Source organism: Scyliorhinus canicula, chromosome 17 (genome assembly GCF_902713615.1).
Source record: "Scyliorhinus canicula chromosome 17, sScyCan1.1, whole genome shotgun sequence".
Classification (NCBI taxonomy): Eukaryota; Metazoa; Chordata; class Chondrichthyes; order Carcharhiniformes; family Scyliorhinidae; genus Scyliorhinus; species Scyliorhinus canicula.
In genome coordinates this window covers 104,562,288-104,578,606 of record NC_052162.1, presented here as the reverse complement: position 1 = coordinate 104,578,606, position 16,319 = coordinate 104,562,288, and positions in this window count along the sequence as shown.

The following is a 16,319-nucleotide window of genomic DNA, read 5'->3' as shown; positions in this document are numbered from 1 at the left end:
AAGAAGCACGAGCCCGTGAATTTGCCAACGTGGCCAGGATACCGATGGTCCAGGGAGTGATTGATGGTGTTCACGTCCCCATGCGCCCGCCTGCAGGCCACAGGGAAGTGTTCACTAACAGGAAGGGGACATGCTCCATGAACATCCAGGTGGTATGCGACCCCCAACATGAGGATCATGCATGTGTGCGCAAGGTTCCCTGGGAGTGTGCATGATGCGTACATTCTTGTGCAGTCGCTCATCCCTGCTATGTTTGAGGGACGGCCCCCCCCCGGCTGAGGGGCTGGTTGCTGGGCAACATGGGTTATCCACTGAGGTCTTGGCTGATGACGCCCATACAGAGGCCTCAGACCAACGCGGACACCCTGTACAATGAGGTCCATGCAGCAACCAGGAGTGTGGTGGAGCGCTGCTTTGGTCTGCTAAAAATGAGATTCAGATGCCTGGACCGCTCCAGAGGGGCCTGCAGTACCAGCCCGACAGGGTCGCTCGCATTGTTGTGGTATGCTGTGCGCTGCACAACATCGCAATGCAGAGGGGAGATGCCCTGGTGGAGGAGTCAGAGGGAGAAGCCACTGGCAGTGGTGCCAACGCTGAGGAGGAGGAGGTTGGTGGTGCGTCGGGCACAGCACACAGACACGACCTGGGTGCTGGTAATGTCCAGGAGGCTGCACGACAGCACCGGCGAGGACAGCAGGCACGCGACACGTTGGTGGCTGGAAGATTCATGCGTCGCGTGCGATGGCATCGCTGAACACTACCACTACCACCTGCATCGCCAGTCGTGCAGACGGACAGCACACAACTCTCACCCCCCCCGCACCCCCGCTCCGTGTACACTGCTCCACTTCGAAATCACCCTTACCACTGTGGCACAATGTTATGGCACGACTTTGATGGCTGTGTCAGCAGGTGTGATCAGTGCCATGTTGTAAATGATGACAGCCCGATCTGCGACGGGCTGTGAGCTCAGAATTGTTAGACAAAGTCTGACTCATGGCAATAGCTGAACCATCCATCTCGGTGGTCGCTGAGTTCGTCAGGGACACTCCATCACGTGCCCACGTGGGGTAGCTGGCATCGGAGTGCCGAGGACTACGGTGTCCGACTGTGGGGGAGGGGGGGGAAGAAGAGACTGCACACCCGGCACCGTAGTTTCACCACTTGTCAACCCCAGCGACACTTTGGTCACCATCACGATCCCCATGGCAACGGAAAAATCACAGTCTTACAAGTTAGGTGCAACAGTGAGTTTAATGGCAATATTATGTACAGATGCCCTAGCCCCTACAACTAAACTGTGCCCTTCACCCGTGCCAACTTACTCTGTGTCCCTCTTCATTGCCTTACGGGTCCTACCACTACGTCTAAGTGAATCCCCAGATGGTACAGCAGGAGTGGAGGCGGACTGCTGAGAAACACGCCCCGCGACATGTCTCCCCTTCGGCACTCGTTTCCTGGGGCGACCCGGCCTTGATGGGCCAGCCTGCTCCGCGGGTGTTTCAGATGACGTGGTGTCACCCTGCTCTGCCTGCTTCCCACCCGATGCACCAGGGATGGGATGGGGGTAGGCCGAGCGTTCAGGGACGTCCCGTGATGGAGTTAATGGGACGGGCCCCAGAACCACCTCCTCCCTCGGGGAGCCCATTGGCCCCCGGGCCTCACTTTGCGACAGAGGTGCGAGCAGGGAGGTGCCCAGTCGTCACACCGACACCTGGCGCTGCCAGTCTTGGAGGCCTGCAACGGTATCGACCAGGGTCCGAACGTTCGCTGAGACGGAGTCCAGGGAGTGAGACATTCCCGCCAGGGTCTGTCCGACCTCAACCTGTGAGTGCGCGACGCCATACAGCACGTGCGTCAGGCGGTCGATGCTCTCCGCGACTGACTGCTGGGACTGTGCCATGGCCTGCTGAGACTGTGCCATGGTGTGCTGGGACTGTGCCATGGCGTGCTGGGACTGGGCCATCACCTGGTGAGACTCAGCCAGGGTCCGTAGCGCGCCGGCAATGTCATGTTCGCTCTGGCGCATTGCGGCCTATGAGAGGGCAGCCCTCTGCTGGGCCATGGATGACGCGTGCACATGAAGCCCAAGGCCTTGCAGAACCTGACCCATGGCCGATACCGTTTCACCCATTGCCTCGACCGCGGACGCCACCCGTGCAGTGTCGGCCTGGGTGGCTGCCATGAGCGGCACCACTCCCTGCTCCTGGACGTGGTTTGACTCCTCTAACTGCGTCTGCAGCTGCTGGAAGACGGCCCTCATCCCGTCATTGTGTCCCTGGGTATCAAAATGCATCCGCTGTCCAGGTGGGTCGAGTAAATCGAGGAACCCGGGAAACGTCTGGCCGCCAGCTGGATGCTGGGCCTGGGCTGCCCTCCAACCGTCCAGCCCCTCGGCTGCTCCGATCTCCACCTGCTGTACCGGCTCAGCTGTGTGGTGCACACCAGACTGTGACCCAGGAGCCTCATCACTTAATTGCCCAACCGAGGTGAGTGTCTCTGGGATGGTGGATGGTGTGGGAGACAGCAGTGCCTCAAGCTCTAGGTCCTCATCCGTCAGAAATTCAGGAGTGTCCAGGACCCAGCCATGTCCCAGCGTGGCCATGTACAGTTCAGCGTCAGGTGAATCCGTTGACTGCGTCGCCGTCCTCTGTGCATCTGGGTTCACTGACCCCGTCCTGTCCGGTCTCACGGCCCGACCTTCTGGCAACGCACAGCCATGAAAGTCGTCACTGTCTGTCCTCTGTACGTCCCGCTCGAGAGTCCCGGATGTGGAAGATGGCACTCCTGGCCGACCTCCTGCCACCCTCTGGCATGCGACCCTGGGTGCGGTGGTCGTCGCGGATGGTCGCCTGTGTGTGGCACCAGACGGCCCTGGATGTTCTTCAGCTGGCCCTGGGGAACAGAATGATACGGGGTTAGTTAGACACGCTCGGCCGGGCTTGGGATGATCCAGTGGGCAGAGTGTGAGGGGACAGAGGATCGAGGCGTCCAGTGGGCAGAGTGTGAGGGGACTGAGGATGGGGGGTCCAGTGGGCAGAGTGTTAGGGGAGAGAGGATGGGCTGGGGGGGGGGGGGGGGGGGTTGTCATGCAGGGTTGTCTCACTTGGTTCTGCACCTCCAACCTCGCATTGCGCGACCGCCCGGGTGGCAGATCCCCCAGCAAGGTCCAGTGCCCTCTGCTCGAACACTGTCAGGGGGTGCATAATGTGTGAACCCCGTCCGGTTCTGTTGCGCTCCCGGCTGTTGTGAGCAGTCTTGTCCTGTTGGGGGAGGGCATAGATAGAGCATCACAATTAGGCAGGTATCATCAGGGCGTTCAGATGTTGGCACAGGGTGGGGGGAAAGTTGCAGCCACACCATGGCATCTCTCCAGGGGGTTGCACCGCTCATGTGGGTCTGTGACAACTTTGTGAACCACCCTCCACTCACTCTCCCCCCCTCCTCCCCCTCGTGCCTGGGGGGTGGGGGGGGGGGGTGATGAGGGACATGGGGGCGGATGGTTGTGACCCGGGGGCACCCTTGTGGCACTTACCCTGGCAGCCCTGGTGAGGTCGTGAAGCTTCATGCGGTAATGCTCCCCGGACCGAGGGGTCTGCCCTACAGCACTGACTGCCATACCCACCTCACGCCAGGCCTGCCACACGGTGCTGGAAGGGTGGCGATGCCCTAGTCTTTGGCAGAGGATGCCCCCGCGCTGCTCCACCTCATCGAGGAGGGTCTCCAGGTCCGTATCAAGGAACCTCGGGGCAGCCCTCTGTGGCTCCGACATTTCCCTCCCTCTTTTCCGTGCGTGGATCGCGCCCTTTTACGACGCGGAGCTGTATCATTCGGGCGTCGCGCGCTGACGACGCGCTTTCGACATCACTCCCCCCGTGTTCCTCGCGGCCCCAATGCTAGGCCATTCCCGGGGCCAGAATCCACCGCGATCGGGTCTGTTTCCCGCTGTCGTTGAACTCGACCGAGTTCACGACGGCTTTCCCGATGCGGCGTGACATCTGAGAATCGCGTCCCAGGAATCAGGAGTGTGCAATCCCACACAGCTGGACAACACTGGAGAGGCACTCGAGCAGGATGGTTTGACCAACAGTGTCAAAGACTGTAGAGAGACCGAGAACAATGAAGGAGAGTTTACTTTTGTCACATTCACAAAGGATGTAATCCATGACTTTGATAATGGCTGTTTCCATATTGAAGCAGGGTCAGAAATCTTGTTGGAGAATTCAAGTATTAAATTGCAAGAAAGATCGTCATGGACTTTGGAGGTTACCAGGGCACGAGTGAAGAATAACGTTGGAGATGGCTTGGGGGATTTACAAGGAAAATGGGCTCAAGGTTTGATTTATTGAAGAAGGGATGATGTTGGCAGATTTCAAGGAGGGACAGTACCTCAGCACCTGAACGGTCACGCGTCAGTGTGAACACTTCGATGTTACATCAGCTCCCCAGAACTTTGAATGCACTTCCCACAGTCCAGACAATTGAAATGTCTCTGTGTGAACTCACTGGTGTGTCAGAAGTGTGGATAACTGAGTGAATCCCTTCCCATTCTGGGATCAGGTGAAAGGTCTCTTCCCTGTGTGACTATGCCAATGACGTTCCAATGCGGATGGGTAATTAATTCTTTCTCACAATGCCTACACTGCCACGGTTTCTGCTCAATGTCGCAGTATTTGCGTTTTGTCAGATCTGATAATTGGCTGAATCCTCATCCACAGCAAGAACACGAGTATGGTTTCTCCCCACTATGAGCGTTGCTTTTTCCTTCCATGTTCAAAATCCAATGATATAATAATCTTAATAGTAATTGCTATTCCCGTACCAGCCTACCCGGACAGGCGCCAGAATGTGGCGACTAGGGGCTTTTCACAGTAACTTCATTGAAGCCTACTCGTGACAATAAGCGATTTTCATTTCATTATTATTGTCACAAGTGGGTTACATTGACATGGCAATAAGAGCTTCCGGTGGCAGCATGTAGAGGGGAAGTCACAGGTTGGGTGGCTCCTGCTTGAGGTGTTGTTTTCAGAGTTTTAATGTCCGGTCCTGGGGGCAATTTGTGAATGATTGGGTTTGTGAAGATATAAAGCAGGAAAACAGCCATGAAGAAGGGAGGGAGTGACGTTTTGCTGTTGAGTGAGAGGGCCAGCCAGGGAGCTAGCAAGGTGGCGGAGGCTGGGCTGCTGGGTGAGCCTGCACTGTTTACGGCACAGAAGATGACTGAGGTGATATCCTTGGAGTTGGAGAAGCAGTTCACATAACATATGGAGGTTGAGAAAGGAGATGGCGGTGGCTTTGAAGACATTGGTGGAGGAGGCAATTGCCCCGGTGAGGGTGGCTGTGGGCGCAGACACCAGCCGAGGTGAGAGAGCAGGGCGAGAAGATGATGGGAGTGGAGGAGGCATGTCACAGCACATCAATCAGCTTATCTCGATGGGGGCTGATCTGCGGAGGGTGTTTGAGGCCAATAAGGGGCTGTGAGCAAAGCTGGAGGACTGGGTGAACTACGCGAGGTGGCAAAATTTGAGGATTGTGGGCCTGCCTGAGCGGGTGGAGGGCTCGAGGCTGACGGAGTACTTCATCAAGATGTTGGCAGAACTGATGGGGCAGGGAGAGGAACCCTCTCGTGAACTGGACTGAGACCATCGGTCGCTGAGGCTGAAGCCAAGGTTGAATAAGCCACCAAAGGCAGTGATTATCTGCTTCCACAGGTACCACACGAAAAAGAAGGTTTTGAACTGGGCAAAGCAAAAGCGGGAGGTGCAGTGGGCTGGTGCTGGTGTTTGCATTTACCAGGACTTAACGGGGAAGCTGGCACAGAGGCGAATGGCTTTTGGCCGAGTGACGAGGGCATTGTGGGATTTGGAGTGATGTACCCAGCGAAGTTGAGGGGACGTACAACGCCAGAGATTTCTATTTCAAGACGGTGGAGGCGTTTGTGAAGGCAGAAGGCTTGTGGCAGAAGTGAAGAATGGGACTGAAGAAGGGTTATGGACTGTGAAAGGGGACTTGGGAACGTGTATAAACGTAATTTTGATCTATATTGTTTTTTACTTTACGCTTTTATAGAGGTTAAGTTTTTTATTGTTATTTATCGCGCCAGCTTTTATTTTGCTGAGATGTTTGTGTTTGATTGTTTTTCCTGGGTCTGAGCAGGAGGGAGACCTGGGCGGGAGCGCCCTCACTAGCTGACAAGTCGACTAGTGAATGGAGGCATGGTGGGGGGAGGGGCTGCGGACATTGGAGCCTGGCAAGCAGGTTTCCACGGGCCCAGAATGTGTGAAAAGTTGGGGAAGGGGATCGATACTGGGTGAGGCTTATTCAAGAGGAAGTGCAGGTGGGATTCTGGGAGGGGGGAGGGGGTTCAATGTTAACAATGGATAGGGGCGGGTCAGGCTCATGGGGCAGGGTACGGAGTTACGGTGATAGTGGATAGGAAGGGGGGGGGCGAGACCCTTAGTTAGGATAGTTATGTGGAATATGAGGGGGTTGGGGGGCCCAGTCAAGAGATCGAGGGTGCTTGCGCATCTTGAAGGCTGCAGGAGACTCACTTGAGAGTGAAGGATCAGGTGAGGCTTAGGAAGGGCTGGGTTAGTCAAGTATTTCACTCAGGATTTGATGGAAGGGCACGGGTCTTGGTTAGTAAAAGAGTACAGTTCCAGATGGAGAAAGTGGTTGTGGACCAGGGAGGCAGGGGCATTGGAGGGAAGGCTGGTGGCACTGGTTCTTTGTTCTTGTTCTTTGGTAAGCATCCATGGTCCAAACTGGGGTGATGTAGGGTTTGTGAAAAAGGTGTGTGGCGCCATCCCTGACTTGGATTCACATGAATTTGATAGTGGGTGGAGACTGGAACTTGGTGCAGGAGCCAAGATTGGGCAGGTCATGGCCCCATTCGCTTGTCCCATCAGGGGGGTCTGATGGTGGACCCCTGGAGATTTTTGCACCCGGGAGAGCGGGAGTATTCATTTTTCTCTTCGGATCATAAAGTCTATTCGCGGATTGACTTTTTTGTGGTAGGGAAGGCACTGTTGGCCGGTGTCAAGGGGTCAGAATATTCGGCAATGCGCCACATTGGGTGGATATGGTGTTGGAAAAGGGGCAATGCAGAGGCCAGGGTGGAGATTAGATGTGGGGCTGTTGGGGGACTGAGGGTTTTGTGATAAGATTGGGAAAATAATTGAGGAGTACGTGGGCTTTTGCAGGCAGTGATATGGGAAGCTCTGAAGGTGGTGATGAGGGGGAAGGTAATCCCGCTTAAGGCAAAGGTGGATAAGGAGGAGAGGGTGGAGCGGTAATGGATAATAGATGATATGTTGAAGGTAGACAGGAGGTGAAATGAAAAATGAAAATCGCTTATTGTCACGAGTAGGCTTCGATGAAGTTACTGTGAAAAGCCCCTAGTCGCCACATTCCGGCGCCTGTCCCGGGAGGCTGGTACGGGAAGGTATGCAGAAGATGGGGATCCAGCACTGATGGAAAAGAGGAAGGAGTTGCAAGTGAGCTTCGATCGAATGTCCACAAGGAAGGCTGTGTGCCAACTGAGGTGGGCAAGGGGAGGGGATTAGAAATATGGAGAGAAGGTAGGGTGCTTGTTGGCAGGCCAGCTTCAGAGGGAGGCTGCGGCAAGGGAAATTGTTCAGGTGCGGGATATGGCATGTAAGTTGGTGGTGACTCCGGACCAGATTAATAGGGTGGTTGAGGAGTTTTATGAGAAGACTAGGTCGGAGCCACCGGGGGAGAATCGAGAGATGCAGGAATTGCTAGAATACCCAAGGTTCGGGGAGGAGGATAGGGCCACATTGGAGGGGGCGATAGTGGAGCAGGACATAAAGGATGCGATTGGGAGGATGCAGTCGGGGAAGGTGGCAGGGACAGATGGGTTTCCAATAGAGTACTACAAGAAATTTAGAAATACGTTTGCTCTGCTGATGGTGGGGATGTTTGAGGAGGCGATAGGGAAGGGGGTGTTGCCACCGACTTTGGGGGCAGGCATCGATCTCCCTGTTGCGCAAGAAGGATAAGGGCATGGGTCGTATAGGCTGATGCACGATCAATTGTACAAAGACTAAGGTTGGATACAACTGTGGCTTTATTGCAGTAAGGTGTGTGGCCTCCCACAGCAGCTGGCGAAATGGCTGCTGAATGGAGGACACGCTCCTCCTACTGGGCGGAGCCAGCAGGCAGGGTCTACTGGCGAGCCTGTAGTACAGGTCCTAACTTACATCAGCTAATATAGGTGTAACAGTGGTTTACCACATAGGCCCATATCACTCTTGAATGTAGATGCAAAGGTGTTGGCAAAGGTATTGGCGGGTACGTTGGAGGAGTGCCTCCTGAAGGTCATAGGGGAAGATCAGGCGGGGTTTGTGAAGGGTAGGCAGGTCTTTTCGAATATTAGGAGGGTATTGAACATAATTATGGCACCGGTGGAGGGGAGGGGGGTAAACTGAGATGGTAATGGCGTTGAACGGCGAGAAGACGTTTGACTGGGTAGAATGGGGATAGTTGATGGCAGTGCTGGAGCGGTTTGGGATTGGGTCATGATTTCTAGTCAGAGGTGTGGAGAGGGACAGTGCGGGGGGGTGGGGGGGTGGTTGCAGCATGGGGTCTCTTTGTATGCGGACGACTTGCTATTGTATGTATCAGAACTGAGCGAGTCGATGGGTGTGATATTGGAGCTGCTTCTGGTGTTTGGGTCTTTTCGGAGTATACAAAGAACAAAGAAAATTACAGCACAGGAACAGGTGCTTCGGCCCTCCAAGCCTGCGCCGATCCAGATCCTTTATCTAAACCTGTCTCCTATTTTCCAAGGTCTACTTCCCTCTGTTCCCGCCCGTTCATAAACCTGTCCAGATGCATCTTAAATTATGCTATCGTGCCCGCCTCTACCACCTCCGCTGGTAAAGCATTCCAGGCACCCACCACCCTCTGCGTAAAAAACTTTCCACGCACATCCCCCTTAAACTTTCCCCCTCTCACCTTGAAATCGTGACCCCTTGTAACTGACACCCCCACTCTTGGGAAAAGCTTGTTGCTATCCACCCTGTCCATACCTCTCATAATTTTGTAGACCTCAATCAGGTCCCCCCTCAACCTCCGTCTTTCCAACAAAAACAATCCTAATCTACTCAACCTTTCTTCATAGCTAGCACCCTCCATACCAGGCAACATCCTGGTGAACCTCCTCTGCACCCTCTCTAAAGCATCCACATCCTTCTGGTAATGTGGCGAGTAGAACATATTCCAAATGTGGCCGAACCAAAGTCCTATACAACTGTAACATGACTTGCCAACTCTTGTACTCAATACCCCTTCCGATGAAGGCAAGCATGCTGTATGCCTTCTTGACCACTCTAACCACCTGCGTTGCCACCTTCAGGGTACAATGGACCTGAACTCCCAGATCTCTCTGTACATCAATTTTCCCAAGACCCTTCTATTGACCATATATTCCGCTCTTGAATTTGATCTTCCAAAATGCATCACCTCGCATTTGCCTGGATTGAACTCCATCTGCCATTTCTCTGCCCAACTCTCCAATCTATCTATATTTTGTTGTATTCTCTGACAGTCCGCCTCACTATCTGCAACTCCACCAACCTTAGTATCATCTGCAAACTTGGTAATCAGACCACCTATACCTTCCTCCAGGTCATTTATGTAGATCACAAACAGCAGTGATCCGAGCACGGATCCCTGTGGAACACCACTAGTCACCCTTCTCCATTTTGAGACACTCCCTTCCACAACTACTCTGTCTCCTGTTGCCCAGCCAGTTCTTTATCCATCTAGCTAGTACACCCTGAACCCCATACGGCTTCAATTTTTCCATCAACCTGCCATGGGAAACCTTATCAAACGCCTTACTAAAGTCCATGTATACGACATCTACAGCCCTTCCCTCATCGATTAACTTTGTCACTTCCTCAAAGAATTCTTTTTTTTTTTAAACTTAGATTAGCCAATTATTTTTTCCAATTAAGGGGCAATTTAGCGTGGCCAATCCACCTACTCTGCACATTTTTGGGTTGTGGGGGCGAAACCCACGCAGACATGGGGAGAACGTGCAAACTCCACACGGACAGTGACCCAGAGCCGGGATCGAACCTGGGACCTCAGCGCCGTGAGGCGGTTGTGCTAACCACTAGGCCACCGTGCTGCCCTCCTCAAAGAATTCTATTAGGTTTGTAAGACATGACCTTCCCTGCACAAAACCGTGCTGCCTATCACTGATAAGTCTATTTTCTTCCAGATGCGAATAGATCCTATCCCTCAGTATCTTCTCCAACAGTTTGCCTACCACTGACGTCAAACTCAAAGGTCTATAATTCCCTGGATTATCCCTGCTACCCTTCTTAAACAAAGGGCCAACATTAGCAATTCTCCAGTCCTCCGGGACCTCACTCGTGCTCAAGGATGTTGCAAAGATATCTGTTAAAGCCCGAGCTATTTCGACCCTCGCTTCCCTCATGAACCTGGGATAGATCCCATCCGGTCCTGGGGACTTGTCCACCTTAATGTCTTTTAGAATACCCAAAACTTCCCCCTTCCGTATGACAACTTGACCTAGAGTATTTAAACACCCATCCCTAGCCTCAACATCCGTCTTGTCCCTCTCCTTTATGAATACCAATGCAAAGTACTCATTAAGAATCTCACCCATTTCCTCTGACTCCACGCATAAATTCCCTCTTTTGTCTTTGAGTGGGCCAATCCTTTCTCTAGTTACCCTCTTGCTCCTTACATACGAATAAAAGGCTTTGGGATTTTCCTTAACCCTGTTAGCCAAAGATATTTCATGACCCCTTTTAGCCCTCTCTATTGCACGTTTGAGATTCATCCTACTTTCCCAATATTCCTCCAAAGCTTCATCAGTTTTGAGTTGCCTCGATCCTATGTATGCTTCCTTTTTCATCTTAGCTAGTCTCACAATTTCACCCGTCATCCTTGGTTCCCTAATCTTGCCATTTCTATCTTTCATTTTCACAGGAACTGTCCTGCACTCGAATCAACCTTTCCTTAAGAGACTCCCACATTTCAAATGTGGATTTACCCTTAAACAGCTGCTCCCAATCCACATTCCCTAGCTCCTGCCGAATTTTGTTATACTCTGCCTTTCCCCAATTTAGTACTTTTCCTTTCGGACCACTCTTGTCCTTGTCCATGAGTATTCTAAAACTTACGGAATTGTGATCGCTATTCCCAAAATAATCACCGTCTTATTTTGTTGACCGACTGATGTGGGGCAGCACGATAGCATGGTGGTTAGCATAAATGCTTCACAGCTCCAGGGTCCCAGGTTCGATTCCCGGCTGAGTCACTGTCTGTGCGGAGTCTGCACGTCCTCCCCGTGTGTGCGTGGGTTTCCTCCGGGTGCTCCGGTTTCTTCCCACAGTCCAAAGATGTGCGGGTTTGGTGGATTGGCCGTGCTAAATTGCCTGTAGTGTCCTAAAAAGTAAGGTTAAAGGGGGGGTTGTTGGGTTACGGGTATAGGGTGGATACGTGGGTTTGAGTAGGGTGATCATTGCTCGGCACAACATCGAGGGCCGAAGGGCCTGTTCTGTGCTGTACTGTTCTATGTTCTATGAAACATCAACCACCTGTCCGGGATCATTCCCCAATACCCCGATTTCAAGGTGAGAGGGGGAAAGTTTAAGGGAGATATGCGTGGAAAGTTTTTTACGCAGAGGGTGGTGGGTCCCTGGAACGCTTTACCAGCGGAGGTGGTAGAGGCGGGCACGATAGCATCATTTAAGAGGCATCTAGACAGGTATGTGAATGGGCGGCAACAGAGGGAAGTAGACCTTGGAAAATCGGAGACAGGTTTAGATAAAGGATCTGGATCGGCGCAGGCTGGGAGGGCCGAAGGGACTGTTCCTGTGCTGTAATTTTCTTTGTTCTTTGTTCTTTTAATACCTGGTCCAGTATGGCTGCTTCCCGAGTTGGACTATTTACATACTGCTCTAAAAAACTCTCCTGGATGCTCCTCACAAACTCTGCTCCATCTACGCCTCCAACACTACACGAATGCCATTCAATGTTGGGGAAGTTAAAATCTCCCATCACAACCACCCTATTGCTCCTACATTTTTCTATAATCTGTCTGCATATTTGTACCTCTACTTCATGCTCGCTTTTGGGAGGCCTGTAATTAAGTCCCAACAATGTTACTGCACCCTTCCTATTTCTCAGCTCCACCCATATTGCCTCAGTGCTCCAATCGTCCATCGTACCCTCCTTAATCACAGCTGTGATATCATCTCTGATGAGCAATGCAACTCCTCCACCCCTTCTACCTCCCTCTCTATCCCTCCTGAACCATCTATAAGCTAAGTTCAGACAAAAGTGAATATTTTGTAGTGTCGTGGCAGGGGGTGGGGGTTACCATTCCACTTTAAGTATCTGAGGGTGCAGGTGGCCCAGGTTTGTGGGGGAGGCTCCAGAGGTATAATATAACTAGTTTGGTGGGGAGGGTGAAAGCTAATTTGGCAAGGTGGGATGATCTTCCTCTGTCGCTGGCAGGTCGGGTTGAGGCAAATAAGGTGAATGTGTTGCCGAGGTTTTGTTTATTTTCAGTGCCTGCCGATCTTTCTGCCAAAGGCATTTTTTAAGGAAGTTGAAAAAATTGTCATCTTGCTTGTATGGGGGCGGGAGAATGTGGCCAGGTTTGGTGCTGTTGCAGAGGGCGCGACAGTCAGGAGGTTGTGACCAGATTGAGGTGCATAAGATTATGAGGGGCATGGCCAGGATGGATTGAAATCAGCTGTTCCCTATAGTTGAAGGTCAATAACAAGTGGGCATAATTTTAAGGTGAAAGACAGGTGGTTCAGTGTGGATTTGAGGAAGAAAAATCACCAGAGGGTGGTGGGAATCTGGACTGTCTGTGAGATAGTTGAGGCAGGAAGCCTCACAATCTTTAAAAAAGCATTTGAAATGTCATAACTTTCAAGGAAATTGGCGAAGCTGGGAAGTGGGATTACTGTACCTTAGCACAGTTCCTTTGTCGGTGCAGGCTTGATGAGCTGAAGCGCCTCTTCTGTACTGTATGATTTTACGATCTATATCGCTGCTCACTAAACTCTGTTTCTCAGTCCTCAGATGCTTCCAAATATTCAATGTATTTAAAGCCTTTGCACATTTTATCTCACTGGAATTATTGGGCTGGTATGGTGGCTCTGTTGCCTCACAACTCCAAGGACCCAGGTTCGATTCCAACCTTATGCCTGTATAGAGTTTGCACATTCTCCCTGTGTCTGTTTGGCGGGTTCTTTGGTTTTCTCGCATAGTGCAGCTTAGGTGGATTGGCTATGCTTAGTTGCCCCTTAGTGTTCAAAGGTTTTGTGGGGTTACAGGAATGGGCCTGGGTTGTAATACTCTTTCAGAGGGTTAGTGCAGAGTCGATGGGTCTCCTTCTGCACTGTAGATATTCTATGATTGTTATTTCCATCTCTCCACAAGTGGAAACTTTGTCCACTTATCTACCCTGTCAAAATCTTTCAGAACCTGAAAGGCCTCTCACTCTTTCCCAGAGAAAGACCCGGTTTAATTCAATGTGATTTATCTTTCCAATTCTGGCATTATTCCAGTACATTGTGATGCACCTATGGACAAGGAGTACTATATTCAGTTCTGGTCACCACACTATAAGAAGGATGTGATTGCACTACAAAGGGTGCAGAGGTGATTCACCAGCCTCCTCCTTGTCCACATCCTAAGGCCCCAAATGCAATTTCCAGGTTATACAGCAATTTAATTATACTTCTTGCAATTTAGTTTTCTATTTTCACAGTGTGATCACCTCTGCACTGAGACTAAAGCCAGATTGAGTGACTCTTTGGAGAAACATCACCATTCAGTCTGGAAACATAATCCTGAGCATTCAATTGTTTGTTTCATATGCAGCTCACTGGAAGCTGAGAGAGGAGAACCTCACCTTTTGATCAGGTACTTAAAACCTTCTGGACTCAAAAATTACAATTCATAACAAGTACCCCTTTTTTAAGGTACTTCCTCACAGCGCCAGGGACCCGGGTTCAATATTGGCCTTGGGTGACTGCCTGTGTGGAGTTTGCACTTTCTCCCCATGTCTGCGTTTATTTTCCTCTCACGTTTCAAAGATGTGCAAGTTAGATGGATTGGCTATGCCAAATTGCCCCTCAGTATCCAAAATGTTAGGTGGGGCTACTTGGGTTACAGGGATAGGGACGGACTGTAGGTAGGGTGGGCCAGTGCAGACCCGATGGGCCGAATGGCTGCCTTCTGAACAGGAGATTCTATCCCACCCATGCTTGTCCCTCATCAGGGAATGTTGCTCATCTTCACCAGGAAATCTTGTTCCCGTGTGAACTGCCACAATGAAGTGATCCTGGGGTCTCTTTCATCCTGGGATCTACAAAACCCCTCACTTTGTTCCTTCTTTCATTCCCAGTTTGCAAGGAAGATGAAGAAAGGCAGTAAAAGTAGCAGATTCCATAGAAAAGATGGGTCACAGCCGAACAGTAAGGGCAGAACACCTCTTTCTCTGCAGTGTCGATCCCTGGCTTTATTGGGTCCACCACCCTGCCAGGTCCTCCAAATGCTCCTTCCTCTGCTGGGTGAACTTTGCATTCAGGAAGCCCACCAGCTGCCCCATGGACCACTGAGCAGGTAGGATCGATCCCTGACCCTCCACCATTTTCACCTGTGTCGCAGGCACCCCTCCAACTTTCACAGACTGTTCCCTTCTATTTTTGACTACTTCTGGTCCACAAATCCATCCGCCGATAGGTCACACTCTCCTACCATCCCTTTGCAATTACAAAATCCACCCGTTAGCTGGGGAAAAGGTCCGGAAATTCCACCACGAGCAGGAGCCATCAAATGTGTGACCACTCATACCATGGCCGCCAATGGAAGTTGCTCCTGATAATCTTGTGCAACTCAATCAGGTCACCCCTCAGTCTTCCCTGCTCCAGCGAAAACAACCCAAGCCTATCCAACCTGTCTTCATAACTTAAATGTTCCATTCCAGGCTGCATCCTGGTGATTCACCTCTGCACCCCCTCCAGTACAATCACATCCTTCCTATCACGGTAGCACAGGGACGACATGGTTGCTTCACAGCACCAGGGACCCTGGTTCGATTCCAGGCTTTGATCACTGTCTCTGTGGAGTCTGTGCATTCTCCCTGTATCTGCGTGTGTTTCCTCCGGGTGCTCTGGTTTCCTCTCACAAGTCCCAAAAGATGTGCTTGTTAGGTGAGTTGGATATTTTGAATTCTCCCTCAGTGTACCGGGACAGGCGCCGGAGTGTAGCGACGAGGTGACTTTCAGAGTAATTTCATTGCAGTGTGAAGTAATGCATTTTGGAAGGTCTAATGCAGGTAGGGAATATACAGTGAATGGTAGAACCCTCAAGAGTATTGAAAGTCGGAAATATTTAGGCGTACAGGACCACAGGTCACTGAAAGGGGCAACACAGGTGGAGAAGGTAGTCAAGAAGGCATACGGCATGCTTGCCTTCATTGGCCGGGGCATTGAGCATAAGAATTGGCAAGTCATGTTGCAGCTGCATAGAACCTTAATTTGGCCACACTTGGAGTATATCGTTCAATTCTGGTCACCACACTATCAGAAGGATGTGGAGGCTTTAGAGCGGGTGCAGAAGAGATTTACCAGAATGTTGCCTGGTATGGAGGGCATTAGCTATGAGGAGCGGTTGAATAAATTTGGTTTGTTGAGGGGCGACCTGATAGAAATCTACAAAATTATGAGGGGCATAGACATATTGGATAGACAGAGGCTTTTTCCCAGGGTAGAGGAGTCAATTACTAGGGGGCATAGGTTTAAGGTGCGAGGGGCAAGGTTTAGAGGAGATGTACAAGGCATGTTTTTTACACAGAGTGTAGTGGGTGCCTGGAATTCGCTGCTGGAGGAGGTGATGGAAGCAGGGACGAAAGTGACATTTAAGGGGCATCTTGACAAATACATGAATAGGATGGGAATAGAGGGATACGGACCCAGGAAGTGTAGAAAATTTTAGTTCAGACGGGCAGCATGGTCGGCACAGGCTTGGAGGGCCGAAGGGCCTTTCCTCTGCTGTACTTTTCTTTGTTCTTTGTTCTTTTTTTTGTGTTAATGTGAGCCTACTTCTGACACTAATGAAAATTATTATTGTGTGGTGACCAGAATTGCACGCAGTACTCCAGCTGTGGCCTCACCAAAGTTTTATACAACTCCAACATAACCTCTTTGTTTTTATGATGCCTCGATTGATTTAAAAAACAAAATTTTGAGTACCCAATTTTTATTTCCAATTAAAATGTAATTTTAGTGCGGCCA